This window comes from Bubalus bubalis, chromosome 6 (genome assembly GCF_019923935.1).
Source record: "Bubalus bubalis isolate 160015118507 breed Murrah chromosome 6, NDDB_SH_1, whole genome shotgun sequence".
In the NCBI taxonomy this organism is placed as follows: domain Eukaryota; kingdom Metazoa; phylum Chordata; class Mammalia; order Artiodactyla; family Bovidae; genus Bubalus; species Bubalus bubalis.
This window is the reverse complement of record NC_059162.1, coordinates 62,517,094-62,533,166: the sequence shown is the minus strand read 5'-3', so window position 1 is coordinate 62,533,166 and position 16,073 is coordinate 62,517,094. Positions and strand designations below refer to the sequence as shown.

The window sequence follows — 16,073 nt, the reverse complement described above, 5'->3', positions numbered from 1 at the left end:
GCAACTTATCGGCTATGCAAATTTGCATAAGTTGCATAAACGCCTGAACCTTAACCCCTTCAACTCTAGTGAGGGTTTAAAACTACGTCACAAAAACATCATGCTTCTTAAATGCAAAATGTACATGAAGTGCTTTTTTACCTATTTTAAATAAGTACTCAGTAAAAAATGACATGTGCAGTACTTTATTCTCATTAGCAAAGACTGATTGATAATTTTCAATCTGAAGAGAGATTTCTGAGAGGTGTATTAGCGCTTTTTTCCCTACTTATTTGAAAGAAATAAAAATAATTACATTGGCAGTCTTCTTGCTATTCTGTGGGCTCTTTCAGGAAAATGACCATGTCTTTCTTGCTTTTGGTATCATCACTGCCAGACTTAGTGCTTGACTCATCATAGCCATTCAGATGCCTTTTAAAGAATGGCACAAAATGAAATATAAAAATCAAGACTCTGGTTAGCAAAATCAAGATTCAAAACTGCCACAAATAATTAGAACAATGGGCCAATGAGCTCTAGTATGGATGGATAGAAAGGCAATGATTTCCATCCAAATCATCAATTGCAACAGGAAGCTGCAAGAGATTTGATTAGGCAGATTTTGATATGAAAAATATTTGAAATTTTAGTTTTATAAAAGTTTAACAACTAAAAATTTGATAATGATACTAACCCTTCCTCAGAGTACATTTCCTGCCTTCATAAAATTCTAAATTGTTATAAACATAGTCCAGAACAAGGCAGGCATCAGCACCCATTTACTTTGCATAATTAGACCGCATCTCAAGCCATGCATTCAGTTCTGATGCCACATTTAGAACAGACATGGACAAACTGGAATCCATCCAATATGGTGAGAGGCCTTAAAAGCCACTTCATATTAGAATGATTAAAGGAATGTTCACTTTGAAAAAAGAGTAGACTTAGGAGAAAATGATAGCCATTTTTCAAATATTTGTACAACTTTCATGTGGAATAGGGATTAAATTTATCCTCAAAACCTCATGAAGCTTCAGAAAAAATTCATACCAACGAATAGACAATTTAGGAAGATATTTGTCAAAAATAAGGAAGCGCTCTATTTAAAGTGAGGGTGAATTGTCTTAGACTTAATGTATTCTCTTCAAAGTTCTTTAATTTCAATTTATTTAGCAAATGATCACCACTCACATTTATGTGCAAACCTGTATGAAGTCTGTTTAGAAAGAAAGTCTTCAAGAGTTTGCAGGTTACTTGATTTATATCATTTACAATGTTCACATCACAGTTAAAATGTACAGCTAAACATTTACTCAGCAAAAATTTATTGAATATCACTACACATCATTTTATGCTAGATGGTGGGCAAGTTGAAGAAAAAGCAATATTATATAGAAATTCCTGCTTTGGGTAGGATATTGGAGCAAACTTTGATATTTGAAAATAAATCAATTCCAAAAAAACCAGTTTGCTTGATTTAAATGTCACTAAGGAACTGAGAGGCCCGAGAAAATTAATATCCCACCACTTCCAGAGTAAGTTGATAAAGTGGGTAGAAACTGTATGTCAAAGACATACCGTTTATACATATTGAGACCCATATTTTCTAGACTTTGTTCTGATCATGTTACACTTAAAATTTTGGCATGTTTTTAAATGCTTATTATTTCCATTACTGAATTTCATTTATGCATATGCCTATAAAGAAATATGTAGCCAATCAACTTTTTAAAAATACCACCATCAATTAAAACATCAGTGAGTGCCAGCTAATCTAATACTCCATAAAGAGTAAAAGTTTCCCATTTCCTAAGGATGTTTACAAAGCATTTCACATATTATCTTTTTCTTTTAAGAAGTAAAAGAAACGTTAACTACCTGTTTTGCTATCAGAAAATTTAAGAGCAAAATGGACAGCATATATAGTGATGTTCATTTTAATTATTGGAGGAATTCCAATTTTGTCTTTTGTTTTGCAAGTGCTTGTTTTTAAAAAAGATTAAAATATAGTAGTAATTCTCTATGCTTAAAGAAACTATATTTTTAAGGAATGAATATAAAAAAAATCTAGTTTTGCTAAATGGTTAGTTAGACGAGGATAGTTTCTAAAGAGGAAACAAACAGAAAGCAGTAGAACTGCCTAGTCCTGCTCAGCGCAATCCAATCCTGAGTCAGCAAATAGGTATTTGCCAGTAGCAATGAGCATTGTGTACTACAATGACGGTGCTGCTTAACTCGATACTGTTCCCACACCTCTGTTAGTCGGGTCCAGTGCGTGGGTAACTCATGAAGTCACTGGGTACTTGAGCGAAATATTGAAAGCAATGAAGGTTATGAGGGTTTAGAGACAGGTGGAACTGGCTACATGCTCAAGCCACACCCACTCTTAAAGTGTAATTGGCAATGAAATTCATGCCGATAGGACACCTGTCTGCATAGGAAATCATGACAAGACAGAAGGGCAGACTTCAGATCACAACGACAGTTTTGTGACTGTGATCTCCCCACAGCCTCTTCAGGAAAGATACTCTTTTCTCACTTGTATGCCAATTGGAATTTGAAGGGAGCTTGCTAACTGATGTTCTATGTGGACCCAGAAGTACTACAAATAAGGTAAGGGCAATTATATCTCTTGTGATCACTAGAGATTATAAGGAGAGTTCCAACTCAATCTTCCCTTTCAAATGGAGATTACTGAGACCATCTTCTTGGCAGTGTATTTCAGGATCTTGAACTCAAAGGATAGAATTATTTGGTGCCTGCTCTGAAAAGAGACATTTGGCCCCTGTAATAGTCTGTGCTGTTTCTGGCTAATAGGATATAGAGAAATGGGGAGATGGTGAGCTGAGGTTGAGTGGTGGGTAAGTCTTGATTTCAGAAGAATGTGTCAAAGCAGATCATCTTCCAGGGCTCTACGTGAAGATGATTTTCATAGCCACCTGTACTCAGAGATTTAAATTTATGAAAAAAGAATCATGATAATATCTTAATTGCTCTAAGGATGTCTTTTCAAAGAAATTGTCACAGAAACAGTTTCTTCAGAGGAACTGAGAACCAAAGGGAGATGGCTTTATTGTGGAAGAGCCAAGGAAAGCCTTCTTCCCTAGAAGGTAATGTTTACGGAGCTCTTTAGCAAATAGTGGCCTCCATTGCAATACTTCTCTGTTTGATGAAGATTCAAAAAGTCTTAATCAAATCTAGCAGTTATTGCTGCTTCTTTCTCTCCTAATCTCCCTGATCCTGAATTATGAGATCCTTATCCATTAAAATAAAACAGCATTTGTTAAAGCCTTTTCAAAATTAAGAACAAAACCATCAAAATAATTGTTTGCTAATATCAAATAAACAATTTTTTTAAATTTGATGAATTGTTTGTAAGTGCTAATCAAGTGGGTGGAGTCATAAAATAGGGGAAGAAACAATATATGCAATTTGTTTGCATTACTATTTGGGATAATTACAAAGCAGACATTCAAAATCTATTTTTTAATCTTTATACAAGAAGGAGGAAAATAGGGAGGAAAGGAAAAGCAAAAGAACATGCAGCCATTGTCAGCTGCAATTTAAAATATTACCAAATTCACAATTGTCAAATATTAGCATTACTGAGAATGCCAGGGACAGACGTGTCACATTGAATGGAGAGTGATAACTTCATAGGAAGGCAAAGCTGAGGATATGACCAGTTTGCAGTCACAGAGAAATCAGCTTTAATTAATTTGAGTGCCAGTTCTATGTATAATTACACAGCATGAGAGTTTGCATGCAAATGCGGAAATGCTGATTGTTCAAATACTTGCACTTGCTCATTAATACATTGGGACTAAGCGGGGCTGGCAAGCAGACAGGGTACAGCACACACCGTGCCTGCAGGCTAATTCGTATTATACTGTAGTTAGCAAACAGATTTCAGATGTTTTTCCTTTCTTTAAATAATAAGCACAAAAATATGTGCATCATTTTTATCTGTGACATACCTTGTTTTCCTCTTGATTAAAACAAAAGTGTTTTGGGCTTTTAAAAAACTGTTGAGGGTGCACGAAGCATGGCAATAGCACCAATTCGATGTCAGTGACATTTATACCAGTTATAGGATATTTCTATTTGACGTTTTATGTAGTTATCCAAAATTGCTGTTTTCCATAATTGGTGAGACTATACTCAGAAAAGGTAAATTTATATATCAATTCCAAAGAGGAATAAAGCAATGGCTACAGTTGAATTACCTATTTGTCTATCAAATCTAGTATCTTGTGTCTAGCATCATTGACCAGAAGTTTCAGGAGAAAGATTGATTAATCTGAGAAAGCACCTAATCCTAAAATGTACTGACATGAGATTTTCCATTCCGACCCCTAAATCTCTCAGCAGAGATCAGTTTCAACCAAGTTCCCAGCTTCTTTGACAATACCCTAGGGAAAACATGATCCTTAATCACAACCAGAAGAAAGCATCTGATACTTTCTTCAGAAAACAGTACAAGAATACATGGAATTTATTAAGTCCCCCAAATTTGCTACTACTACCAATGCTACTAGTTCCTTGCCAATGTATTTAATACATTTTTATACATTTCAATTCTACAAATATTTGTCAAGCTCCTATTTTTGTTAGATACTGCAAAGCACAGGATATACTATGGTAAGCAAGATAGACAACAGACCCTACATTTGCCATCTCCTTTCTCTCAGGAGTTGCATGAAGGAAACTAATTCAGTTTCTCTGGGAAATACATGCTATTAGCAATGATCATCTTGTAAAAACCCACATTGCAGAAACTTGAATCTGTGGCCTTCCACACACCCAGTTCTTCTACCTTATTTGGGAGACTAATTCCCTCTCTGACGTTTCTTCAACCCCATTCTTGTGTAAGATGAAAGGCGCTGCTTCTAGCCCCAGGTCTGAATGGAAACTGTGAAGGATATGTGAAACAGTCTATCAAGCAAGCTCTAAAGTTTTATAAGAACAGACTGAAGAAGAAGACTGTCAATACTCTTCTCTGAAAGCCTATAACCTGTACTTTCCCAAAGAGGAAATCTGGACACGTCTTATAGATGATATAGGACAGACACTTCACAGCATTTGTCTGAACAACAGTGTTTTCAATCAGTTCAGGAACCAGGACTAGAAAGCACGAGCTTCCCATCCTAAAATGTCTGTTCAAATATTCCACTGTCAAAGGCTTCCTACAGGTATGGGATATGTCTATGTACAAACGGAAAAGTGGCAGTGAAAACACTCAAACATACCACCTAGTCTCCCACTTCATTCTCAGAATGGTCATAACACTCTTACCCTACATATGAAAAATATGCAAGAAGGAAGGAGAAAATCCAGGATGGTGAAAAGAACTCAAGGGTATCTTCCTGATGTAAGAACCCAGTAACATGGAAAGACTGGTTTTCACAAACTATGAATTCCAAGTACCCTGAGCTCAAACGATTTTTCCTTTTGGTTAGGTCATAATTGGACATCCATGATCAGAAAACACAGACAAAAATGAAACAAAAATAAATTCCCCAAATATGTATGTATTAAGAAAATTCCACTTGCATGGTATCAAAATATTTTAAAAATATTTTATATGCAGATATATTAGTGACTTTACCAGGAGAGCAAAAAGTCAGAAGAATTTACCTACAGGAAGCAACTTCCAGTGTGAGGTTGTGGTGCCATATATGAAATGACATGTATTCACAGATGATGTGAATAATTTCATGAAACAATTACAGGTAGGGAGCAAAGAGAAGTTTATAGAGAAGAAATAAGAGGATTTCATCTGGAGAGAGAGAGTGTTCAGGAAACATGAGGAAACTCTAGCCACAGACTTGAAGAAAGCCTGTAACCCAGTGTAAAAGCACGACACACCATGCTGATTCAGAACAGACAGGTGTGCTGATTGTTGCAGAGTGAAACTCATAGGCTGACAGCAGCTAATGATTCAGCAATAATTAGGTCAACAAGAACCATCTCCAGAGATTTGTGGGTGCTGGATACATATTTCAAGGGAATGAGAAAAATGAAAGTGTGAATAATTGGAAATAGGAAATGTGTGGAATCTCTATTCATAAAGTGAAGGGGAGGGGATGTCCCTGGCAGTCCATTGGTTAAGAATCTGCCTTCCAATGCAGGGGACTCAGATTTGATCCCTGGTCAGGGTACTAAGATCCCACATGCCTCAGAGCAACTATGCTCTCTGCTCTCACACCACAAATACTGAATCTGAGTGCCACAACTAAGACCCAACACAGCAAAACTATTATTTTTTTTAAGTGAAGAGGAAGAAGTGAAGCAACAGTGGAGACTTAACCATGTTTGCAGGAGAGAAAATGACTAGTGGAGCAGGAGCAGTCAGGGTTAAAGGAGAAGTGTGTCATTAATGGGGCAGGAGTTGGGGAGAGTACAGGTAGCTGTGCTAGCTTTAGAGATTTTAAAACATATTACTCAAAGGAAGAAGAGGAAAAGAGAGTAGTGACAGAAAAAATCTGAGGGAGAGGTGAGAAAAGTCTTGAGAATATGTGTTGGAAGCCCGTGATGTAGGGAGGATATTGGTGAAATCATTCCTTGGGAGGGTATAGGAAAGAGTGGACAAGACATGGACATAGAAATGACTTTATTTTACTAAACAAAGGTAGAGCAAATATAATTTACAATTTTAGATAAATGAATGAGGGACAACGGAGAAACAAAATTATTCCTATGAAAAATTCACTTAGACATTAACTGGTGCCAAGGTAAAGTGAGCAATGGGACTTGACTCATAATTATAAAACAGTCTATAAGTTTGCATTCTTTGATATCAGTACACCTGAAGTAGTTGTTTATGGTTTAGCACTCTGGCATTCTCCACTGAGAAAGGAACTGTGGGGAGATAATCGACGCACAGAAGAGCTTCAGTTCAGTTCAGTCACTCAGTCAAGTCCAACTCTTTGCAACCACATGGACTGCAGCAAACCAGGCCTCCCTGTCCATCACCAACTCCTGGAGTTTACTCAACTTCATGTCCATTGAGTCAGTGATGCCATCCAACCATCTCATCCTCAGTCGTCCCCTTCTCTTCCAGCCTTCAATCTTTTCCAGCATCAGGGTCTTGTCAAATGAGTCAATTCTTCACATCAGGTGGCCAAAGTATTGGAGCTTCAGCTTCAGCATCAGTCCTTGAATTCAGTCCTCAGACCAGAATATTCAGGTCTGATTTCCTTTAGGATGTACTAGTTGGATCTCCGTGCAGTCCAAGGGACTCTCAAGAGTCTTCTCCAGCACCACAGTTCAAAAGCATCAATTCTTAGTGCTCAGCTTTCTTATTAGTCCAACTCCCACATCCATACACGATTACTGGAAAAAGCATAGCTTAGACTAGATGGACCTTTGTCAGCAAAGTCATGTCTCTGCTTTTTAATATGCTGTCTAGGTTGGCCATAACTTTTCTTCCAAGGGGAAAGCGTCTTTTAATTTCATGGCTGCAATCACCATCTGCAGTGATTTTGGAGCCCCCCAAAATAGTGTTTGCCACTGTTTCCATTGTTTCCCCATCTATTTGCTGTAAAGTGATGGGACCAAATGACATGATCTTAGTTTTCTGAATGCTGAGTTTTAAGTCAACACATTCACTCTCCTCTTTCACTTTCATCAAGAGGTTCTTTAGTTCTTCGCTTTCTCCCATAAGGGTGGTGTCATCTGCATATCTAGGTTATTGATAATTCTCCTGGCAATCTTGATTCCAGCTGTGCTTCATCCAGCCCAGCATTTCTCATGATGTACTCTGCATATAAGTTAAATAAACAGGGTAACAATATACAGCCTTGATGTACTCCTTTCCCAATTTGGAACCAGTCTGTTGTTCCATGTCCAGTAATAACTGTTGCTTCCTGCCCTGCATACAGATTTCTCAGGAGGCAGGTCAGTTGGCCTGGTATTCCCATCTCTTGAAAAATGTTCCACAGTTGTTGTGATCCACACAGTCAAAGGCTTTGGCATAGTCAATAAAGCAGAAGTGGATGTTTTTCCAGAACTCTCTTGCTTTTTCAATGATCCAACAGATGTTGGCAATATGATCTCTGGTTCCTCTGCCTTTTCCAAAACCAGCTTGAACATCTGGAAGTTCATGGTTCACATATTGTTGAAGCCTGGCTTGGAGAATCTTGAGCATTACTTTGCTAGGGTATGAGATAAGTGCAATTGTACAGTAGTTTGAGCATTCTTTGGCATTGCCTTTCTTTGGGATTGGAATGAAAACTGACCTTTTCCAGTCCTGTGGCCACTGCTGAGTTTTCCAAACGTGCTGCCATATTGAGTGCAGCACTTTCACAGCATCATCTTTCAGCATTTGAAATTCCAGCTCAACTGGAATTCCATCACCTCCACTAGTTTTGCTCATAGTGAAGCTTCCTAAGGTCCACTTGACTTTGCATTCCAGGATGTCTGGTTCTGGGTGAGTGATCACATCATCATGACTATCAGGGTCATAAAGATCTTTTTTATATAGTTCATCTGTGTATCCTTGCCACCTCTTCTTAATATCTTCTTCTTCTGTTAGGTCCATACCATTTCTGCCTTTATTGAGCTCATCTTTACATGAAATGTTCCTTTGGTATCTCTAATTTTCTTGAAGAGATCTCTAATATTTCCCATTCTATTGTTTCCTTTATTTCTTTGCACTGATCGCTGAGGAAGGCTTTCTTATCTCTCCTTGTTATTCTTTGGAACTCTGCATTCAAATGGGTATATCTTTCTTTTTCTCCTTTGCCTGTCACATCTCTTCTTTTCTCAGCTATTTGTAAAGCCTCCTCAGACAACCATTTTGCCTTTTTGCATTTCTTTTTCTTGAGGATGGTCTTGATCCCTGCCTCCTCTAAAATGTCACAAACCTCCGTCAATAGTTCTTCAGGCACTCTGTATCAGATCTAATCCCTTGAATCTATTTCTCACTTCCACTGTATAATCATAAGGTATTTGATTTATGTCATACCTGAATGGTCTAGTGATTTTCCCTACTTTCTTCAATTTAAGTCTGAATTTGGCAATAAGCCTTTAGGTAAAACCATCCCTCTGGGTTCCTCCTTCCTCTGCTCACCTGTGGCCATGCTGGTGACAGAAAATGTTATTTATTCAACAGAGGAGAAAGCTGTATAGAGTTGCCTTGTTTCTTTGTCACAGTACTTTCCCCTACACAATCCAGATTCCTATTGGCTCATACCCCTGGGTTAGGCACCAAAAGCAGTGCAGCATTTCCTGAAAACCAATGTTAAGCATAGTGCCCATGTATCACTTGGAAAAGAAAGAGAAGGTCCCAAAGGCCTGAATCTTTGCATAAAATGTCTGGAGTTACAATCAGCACTTTACAAAAGGTGTATTCATGGACTTACCTGGCTATTTCAGCTTTCCTGCCAGAAGACAGGTGGACATAAGTCACTGTGTTCCTGCCAGTGGACAAAGAACAACCCCAGAAAGCCACAGATCTGGGTGTGGTATAACTGGGACATTGTGCATAATGAGATCCCTAAAGAGATCAGTGGTTGTAGTATATGGATGTCAGAACCCCCAAAGACCAGGTAACACTCAGTAGGCAAAGGACAACCCAAAAATTGTCAAAACACTTCCAGTCTGCCACTTGCTCCCAGTTGCTTCTCGAATGTCCTTTTTGCTTGGGTCTCTTTCCCTGCTTTTTGCTTATCCTCCTCCCAAACTTTTCCAGGTCCCAAATCTAAAGATCCTGTTGAAAAGGTAAAAGAGTTTGTAACCTGTAAAAATGGGAAACATAGAAGGTTTTTAAACAAAGCAACAATATTCAAGGCAACTCAAAATCAAAGATTTCTTGAGGGTCTACTTTATGTCAATCACTGCAGTATCCATAGGAGATTTGAGAATAAATATGTGAAGCACTTTGGGATTCCATGGTGGCTTAAATGGTAAATAATCCACCTGCAATGCAGGAGATCTAGCTTTGATCCCTGGATCACAAAGATCCCCTGGAGAAGGGAATAAAAACCTACTCCAATACTCTTGCCTATAGAATCCCATGGACAGAGGAGCCTGGCGGGCTACAGTCCATAGGGTCTTAAAGAATTGGACAATGACTGAGTGACTAAGCATGCACGAATGTGAAACGCTTTACTTATGGAGGTCATCTTTAAGTGGGAGCACAAACCTGTTAGCCTAGAATACTTGATGATATAGAGGCACCAGTATAAGAGATATTTCTTCTGTAGGAAAAGAAAATTATTGGCAAAGCAAGTGGTTGAAGCAAATGAATTTAGCTGTGGAAATGCACATAAACATGAGCAAACTCTGTTTTAAAGAGATTTTTTTCTGGCAGCAAATATATAAACTGGATGCAGAAAAGCCTAAAGAACATTCAGGAGACTGTTGGGATACTGTATCGAAGAGAGAGGATAGAGAAGCAGATAAAAAAGGCAGAGATATCTCAGAGGAAATACTGGCAGGGATTTGCCAATTATTGTGGAAAAAGGAAAGTTCTCGTATTTGACTTTGAGATTTCAAAACTTGGTGATGATGTTTTAAAAATAGGAAGCATTAGGAGAAAATGAAATGTGAGAAGGAAGACATTGAATTCAGTCTGGACCTAATAAGCTTTTTGAGATCCCAGAGCCTATCATTGTAGAAAAGAGAAGAGTGCAGGCAGAAATCTGTATCTAGCACTCTGAGATGACAGGTCCTCAGAGAAACGTGTGGGGGTCATCTACAGGAAAGCCCCAAAGAGTATATGAAATTGTCAAGGAAGAGAGAGAATAATAAGAGAGGAGGGCTGAGGAACAAACTTTTGAATCACATATATGAAAAGCGTGAAGAGGAAGGAGACAAAATTTGTAGTCACACAGTTAAGAAACTGAGAATGTCCACAGAGAGAAAGGGTGGAGAGGTCTGTAAGAAGGGCTGGGCAGGAGACAAGGGAGAGACTCCGACAAGGGAGATGAATTATGAGAATGTTGGATGTCACAATTAATTAGTCATCGATGACCTTCAGGAGAGAGGTTTCATTAAAATGATGGGAAAAGAAATCATGTTACTAGGTGATAAGTTCTTATCAAATATCTCCAGTATATTTGAATATTGGAACTAAAGCAACACATTAAGCTTTCTAGGAGTTTACCCTTAAATTAGAAAAAGAGAAGATAAGGAAGAATGGCTACTTCAAGAGTGAAACAAGTGGTACCAGTTCAACCTGGTTTGCTGCATCATTTTACCAAACCAGAGACCTGTTGTAATTCTGGTTTCTCTCAAGCTCTTACTTCATGTTGTCAGGTGAAGGTGGGTGGCAGTTAATGGGGAAAAGTTAATGATGTTCAAAGATGACTAAGGCTGTAAAAGACAATTGGACTCTTCCTACAATTTATGATTAGGAATTAATAGAATTTCCCCCAAGAAAGTCATCCACCCACCCACTGTCCCTGGCCTATTTCATCTTTTTAACCACAGTTTACCATCACGGTCGTGTGTGAAAGTGTCCTGTCTTATGTGGCAAGCCCATTTGAAACAGTCCTGATAACCCTTCCTTCATGTAAGATATGTTCTTCAGCTACTGGTGATTTCTAAAGGCTACAGAATTCTCAGAAGAGCTTTGTTATTCATGTAACAAATTCAGTAAAGTCAGTCTCCCTACCTAATCATGCTTAGCATAAGAAGTAGGTTAATCTAGAAAAACCCAAATAAATGTACATTTTTACTTGGTTTTTGTTTTGATGTATCCACATGTTGTAGTGCTCCATGTCTGGACCTACCCAAAGAAATCTGATAAAAAGTAGTGCCATACAACCACTGGGTAGAAAATTATTTTTTGCCCTAATTGACTGCTTTCTTTTAATAAGCCCCACACAAATCCTCCCCAACTACATATTGATGCCTAAGTGTGCATATGAGGTGCAGTATCTAGACTGTTGGCAGAAAATATAATTGTATGTTTACCTAATAGGTAATCTCTGTATTACCAAAGAGTTATGTCTGGGGAATATGAATTATTTGTATACTGTATTAACATAACATTAAATTGCACATGGTTTGTGTTCTTCTTTTAAAAATACAAGTAGATACTTGATGTGTCTAGGATTTTTCCATATTTATTTTTAGTTGGAAGACTATCTCTGCCTCTTTTATAATGCTGCAGAATTTTTATTCATTGAAGTATGTATCTGTATATATAAATGCACATGCGCACATGCTCACACTTCACTCTCTCTCTCTCTTCTTCTCTCACTCTCTCAAACACTCAGGGAGGCACCTTCATAAACTTGCCCTGCATGGTTGTTGGTTTATCTGTCAAAGAAATTCATTACCAAGAGAAAGCCTTGCTTTATATGCTTACTAAATTTTTAAAAAATGTTTTTCATTATATTTATGCAAACGTAACTTGACTAGTTCATAATTTACCAAATGCAAGCATTTGTCAAGGTTATTTCCAATCACTCAGAAAAATATGCCTTTGTGTATTTTGATTATTTAAAGCAATTTTGTTTCCATTATGCGTATGTGCAGCCAGAACAGCATGACTGTCTTGACTGAGGAAGTGGGAATGCTCTTAATTTTCATATGTGCATCTGCAGAAGAGCTTTTGATTGTTTAACCACTGCACAGATAGTGATGTGGCCATAAATGTTTTTGCACACATCTATTTTTCTTGGCACCTCAGAAGAGAAGGGTAATACAAAAAATTACATATGCTGCTATTTTCATTTAAAAGTATATATACTCAACTGTAAGCTGAGGAAATGTTTAATATTTTGAAGCCATTTAAGGGTACACTCAGAAATCTCTGTCTTGTGATCACATCTTATTTATATATTAACAAAACATCTGGATTTTTCCCCCCCTTTGGGCTGTGGGCTGAATGTTTTCCCCTTGTGCAAACTTAATACCAAACTCTGAAGCTATCAGGGATCAAATCTTGTCATTCAAATTTGCTTACCTTGCCTTGAAGCGAACCAGCTTATTTGCTCATTAGATGAGTCTACTACTTTTTGAGGAGGCAGGAAAGGGAAATAAGAGCAATTCAAGGCATTAGAGACCACTCTCCTGAATATGGTGTCACCATATAATTGTGGAATCAAGTTTCATTTAGTTTTTATGGGCTACTAGATTTCATTCAATCTAAAACACTATCAATAATAAGATGCATCAACATTTTCTATTCTACAAAGAAAATGCAAAACTCTGCCAATGAAACTATGATGTTTCATTATTTGAACAGTCTATCCCAATTTCAAGCAATGTTAAAATAGGGGAGAAATAGCAATTTACAGTGACTAAAATAGTATACATAGAACAATTATAAAGGTTTAGCTTTTGGAGATAGTATGTTAACTACATCAACACAACTCAAAAGTGCTCTTTCCCTGGCAAGAGAAGATTTATTATCTTTTTCAGTGAGACAAAAAAAAAAATGTACTATGGATTTCGAACTGTTTCTACATTTTCTCATTCATGGAGTTATCAAGAGGGTATTCTCTCCTTTAAGACACTGACTTTATTCTTTTTAGTTTTATTAAGGTATAATTGTTGAAACTGCAAGATATTTAAAGTGTGCAATGTGATGACTTGATACACATATACTTGTGAAAGGATTCCTCTCATCAAATCAATACCCTGTCACCTCACATATGTACATTCGTTTGTTTCGGTGAGAGCAGAGTTGACTTTGTGTTGAAAGAAACAAAACAGTGGTACAAAAAAGAATTTTTTTTTTTAGAATTTTAGGCTTTAGAAATTTTTTTTAAAAAATCTTCTGACTTGATTCTTGTTTCTGTGAGACTTTAGGCTATAGATTAAACTAGCTGAGACTGCTTCCCGGTTACTCTGTCCCCTCAAGTCTGTTTTCCACCCATCTAAACTCCCCCTATATACTGCTCCAGGACCAGCAAGCATTCAAACTTTTGTTACAGGAAACTGAAACAGTGGTGGGCCCTAAATATTCCGTAAAACACTATGATAAAGCAATGTAAGTGAAGTCACTCAGTCATGTCAGACTCTTTGCGACCCCATGGACTGGAGCCTACAAGGCTCTTCCGTACATGGAATTTTCCAGGCAAGAGTACTGGAGTGGGTTGCCATTTCCTTCTCCAGGGGATCTTCCCGAACCAGGGATCAAACCTGGGTCTCCCACATTGCAGGCAGACACTTTACCATCTGAGCCACTTGACAAGCTAAAAAGCAATATAAGAAACATTCAATCAGTACTTGTAAAAAAATCTTCAAAAGATATTAAAACTATCCTGTCCCAAACACACCATTGTAAAATCCATAATGTGATAATCAACCAAGTAAATTCTTGGATTTCAGTGTCAGAGAATGAGCTTTAAGAGAAATGACCTATTTCTCTGTCTACTTCCTTACCACCAATACCTAACCCAGTGCCTGGCAAATAATATTTCCCCAATAGATGTTTCTTGAGTGACTTAATTAAGTGATTAATTATGAACAAAGTGTCCCTTTCCTTATCTCAGTTGTGGAAATAGGCATTAGGAGGCAAGAAATAATGGTAGGGGGAAAATTAAATTGATTCCTGACGTATTGCATATAAAGTTAGTTTCTATTATAGGGTAAGAGGCTTCTGGCACTATGGGCACTATTCAGTTATTCATCACCAACCCATCTAGTAAATAAACATGTACAAAACAGCCATTGAATACTGGGACTCTGAATACAAAGCTGAGTGGTGTTATCCTCTAGAGCAGTGGTTCTTAAACTATTTGGTCTCAGGACTCTGTTCTACTTTCAAATATTATTGAGGATTCCCCAAAGTGTTTGTTTATGTTAATTATATCTCTCAATATTTATCATATTAGAATTAAAATGCAAAAATGTTAAATATTTATTCAACTAAAAATAGTGGTAATCCCTAGAGATTTAAAGCTTAAGGGAGCAGATGGATAAATGCACATGAATTTTCTGCAGTTTGTAATAAGTATAGTGATAGAGGAAAGCATAGGATCTTTTAGGAATATTTCCCAAAAGAGGATAAATGTGAGTGGGACCCCAAAGGACACCTAGTTTTTGTTGTTTAGTCGCTAAGTTGTGTCTAACATTTTTCCACACCATGGGCTGTCCATGGGATTTTCCAGGCAAGAATACTGGCATGGGTTGCCATTTCCTTCTCCAGGATATATTCCCAAACCCAGGAATCAAACCTGTGGTTCCTACTGCATCTCTTGCATTGCAGGTATTTCTTTACTTCTGAGCCATTGAGGAAGCCCCAAGGACACCTAAGTGTCAGCTAAATAAAGAATGAAGCCTTTGGCTGATTTAATCTGGTGCCTTGGAATATTATTTCTGTTTTCATTTTATTAATGGTCTTTCTAAAGTCTAAAATGATCTCAAGCATATGGTTCCTATATGACAATTGGATTCCAAGAAGCATGTATGTCCAATCAAGTAAGGTCATTAATAAGCTATTACTACTCAAGGTTGAGTTACCATGGGAATTTGAAAGAAAGAACCTGGATAGTTGTATGATATTCTGTGTTGGATTGCACAGACATTTTTATGTGGTGAGCCAGATGTCATCTATTTTATGTGCTTTTGGGCTCTGTGTCCCAATAGAAATAAATTTAAATCGGTCCTCATCAATGTGACCTGGCTAGATATCACTAACCATTTTAACTAACACTAAAGAATGCAGAATAACTGACATGGATTGAATTCCTAATATGTGACTTTGTGGACTTATAGACGTTATTGCATTTAATTATCAAACTATTTGATGGATATTTATAGTATACCAATTTTTAAGACCAGGAGACAGAGGTTCAGAGAAATTAAGTAATATGCCAAAGGCCACAAAGTACAGAACTGACTTCTGAGCCAGATGTAATTAACTGAAAAGCCTCTGCTCTTTGTCGTACTGGGATACATGTAACCTGGGAGCAGACAGAGATGGATCAGAAGGAAGATAAGCCCCAGAGCACACACTGCACATTGCCCTAAAGCACAGGTTTACCTTGATTGAGGATTCTTAAGATATTTAAAAATTCAAAACACCAGTCCAGGTTCAATGCACGATACTGGATGCTTGGGGCTGGTGCACTGGAACGACTCAGAGGGAGGGTATAGGGAGGGAGGAGGGAAGAGGGTTCAGGATGGGGAAC

The 16,073-nt window shown here is 37.6% G+C and overlaps 1 protein-coding gene across 1 annotated transcript in view; it reads left to right on the top strand.

Moving 5' to 3' along the window:
- The first annotated feature begins 2,473 nt into the window (after window positions 1-2,473).
- The window catches only part of ADGRL2 (adhesion G protein-coupled receptor L2), a 302,557-nt gene continuing 288,957 nt past the window's right edge, over window positions 2,474-16,073 (top strand). Inside the window, exon 1 of the mRNA XM_044944794.2 lies at window positions 2,474-2,592. The gene's annotated coding sequence lies outside the window, so the exon portion shown is untranslated. The remainder of the gene's footprint in view (window positions 2,593-16,073) is intronic.